This window comes from Lathyrus oleraceus, chromosome 1, assembly GCF_024323335.1.
Source record: "Lathyrus oleraceus cultivar Zhongwan6 chromosome 1, CAAS_Psat_ZW6_1.0, whole genome shotgun sequence".
In the NCBI taxonomy this organism is placed as follows: domain Eukaryota; kingdom Viridiplantae; phylum Streptophyta; class Magnoliopsida; order Fabales; family Fabaceae; genus Lathyrus; species Lathyrus oleraceus.
The window spans coordinates 385534862-385537414 of NC_066579.1; the positions used below are offsets into that span (position 1 = coordinate 385534862).

At 39.4% G+C, this 2553-nt stretch overlaps 1 long non-coding RNA gene across 1 annotated transcript; it reads left to right on the forward strand.

The window, feature by feature from the left end:
- Positions 1–1392: 1392 nt before the first annotated feature.
- LOC127115797 (uncharacterized) lies at positions 1393–2086 on the forward strand. Its single transcript, XR_007800877.1, has 3 exons — positions 1393–1600; positions 1705–1917; positions 1994–2086. It is a non-coding gene; the product is annotated as an uncharacterized LOC127115797 (long non-coding RNA).
- Positions 2087–2553: the final 467 nt, after the last annotated feature.

The window sequence follows — 2553 nt, forward strand, 5'->3', positions numbered from 1 at the left end:
AAACAGAAAGAAAAGGTTCGGGCAAAAATTAGGGATATAAAATGAAAAATGTACACCCGGCAAGTCGAAAACCTGAAAAGGCGACTTGGGCCACTACGCCAAAAACTGGAATAGACAGCGCCCCTTAGAGGGCGCTTTATTACAAAAGCGCACTCTAAAGTGAAGAGAAAAAATAAGGAGCATACTATTGGAATAGACAGCGCACTTTAGAGGGCGCTTTTGTAACAAAGCGCACTCTAAAGTGAAGCGAAAAAATAATGAGGAAATGGAGGGACACCAATAGAGGACGCTTTATTGAAAGCGCCCTCTAAGGGTAACCTTAGAGGGCGCTTCTAAAAAAGCGCTCTCTATGTCCATGTACATTTCCAGTTTATAAGGCGCTTTTGGAAAGCCTTAGAGAGCGCTTTTAGAAGCGCCCTCTTAGGCCCCCTTTAGAGGGCGCTTTTGTAACAAAGCGCCCTCTAAAGTGAAGCCAAAAAAAAATGGAGGGACAACAATAGAGGGCGCTTTTGTGAAAGCGCCCTCTAAGGTTACCCTTAGAGGGCGCTTTTGAAAAAGCGCTCTCTAAGTCCATGTACATTTCCAGTTTAGAAGGCGCTTTTGGAAAGCCTTAGAGAGCGCTTTCAGAAGCGCCCTCTTAGGCCCCCTTTAGAGGGCGCTTTTTTAAAAAAAGCGCCCTCTAAGGTCCCCTTTAGTAAACATTAAAATTATAACATATACTGCATGTCTCTTTATTTTCCCTCTCTATAAGCTATTTCGTTTACGTAACTGGGTTTTCTCTCAACTGCGATTACTCTCTACTGCGATTACTCTCGTCCTCCGTTCGTTCTCCCTCCCTCACCGTCATCGTCGCTGTTCGTTCTCCCTCCCTCACCGTTCACGTTCATTGCGTTAACCTCTTCCACCGTCACTGTTCACTTTCTTCTCCATCGTTACCGTCACCTTTAAGGTATTTCTCTTCTCCATCGTTACCGTTCACTTTCTTCATGTGTTTGATTAGGGCATTTTCTAAACTTAGTTTTTCATTTTGTGCATTATGTTGATTAATGTTGTTTAGGGCAAACTGAGTTTTTTATTTCTGATTGAAAACTGATATATTTGAAGTGTGTTTGAGCTTGTGCTTGGAAGTTTGATGATTATGGATGCAAGTTTGTTCATGTTCCAAACACCATAAGTTTGCATTGGTCTTTTGCATGCAGTAGGTGTGTGTGAGTAAATGTGTATGCAGTAAGTTTGTGCATGCAGTAAATGTGTTCACGTATTGAATCATTGTCTTACTTGGGTCTTATTGAATCATTTCTATATTACAGATAAAATGGCTAACCAAGACGATACCCATGCCGCGAATGAATCACGTAATAATGTTGAAAAAGAAATCAAACGAGGATTGACTGTTATGAAGTCAATCATTCGTGCAAGAGACAAGGGTGTAAAATTTGAAGTACATTGGAGTGCTGAAGACCAACTAATTGAGCCTAACGGTTCAATGTTGGCAAGTTACATTGGTTTCCTTGTTCGCCAACATATTCCGATTACATGTGATAATTGGAGAAGTCCGGACTTGAAGGTTGGCAAGGAAAAAATATGGTCGGAGATACAGGTACTTACCATATATTGTTATATGTTTTTTTGTTGACTATTTGTTAACCATATATTGTTATAATATTACTTTATAATAACACACTCCATTTGTATGTTTTTTAGAGATCCTTTCACATCGATGAAAGCCGGCAAAAATATTGTATTCAATTGGCCGGAAAAAGACTCTGAGGATTTCGATCCTTTTTGTGCAACAAATTTCTCAAGGATGAGGAAGGAAAATTTGTTGAAGGAGAACGGCCAATGAAGTATGCCGAGATTATTTCAGCCGATGAATGGGATAACTTTGTCGCCAAACGAAGAAACGAAAAATTCCATGTAATGTCTATTAATTATGGTATTATACAATTGTTAAGTTACTTGGTTCTAATATGCCTTAAACTTTTTTATCCAGGAAGTAAGCGACATAAATAGGAAAAGGGCATCAAAACCCGCGTATCCGTACAAAAAAGGGCGTACGGGTTATGCACGGTTACAACAAAGAATTGTGAGTATATTCAAATGCTATGAGCTTATACATTGTCACGATATGTTATAATTGATGATCTTATAATCTAATTCAATGTGTAGCTAGCCGAGGAGAAAAGTGACGCAACATCTCTTCCGGACCACGTATTATGGAAGGCTGCTCGGGTTGGGAAGGATGGGGCTGTCGTTGAAGCGGTCCAAAATGTTTATGACGAATGTGTAAGTATATGTAACATTATTTCTTTAATTATATCGAAAATTTTGTTAGACATATAATTCATTTTTAATCTCCTCTAATAATATTTCAGGAGACTTTATCCCAAACCGTACCTTCAACCGAGGTCCAGGATTGCAGGAGCGTACTTAGTCGAGTACTAAATGTTCCTGAGTATTCCGGTCGTGTGAGGGGTAAGGGTTTTGGTGTGACTCCGTTGTCATTTTATAAAAAAACCAAAACAAAAAATCCTACCAACAAAGAGGTGATGG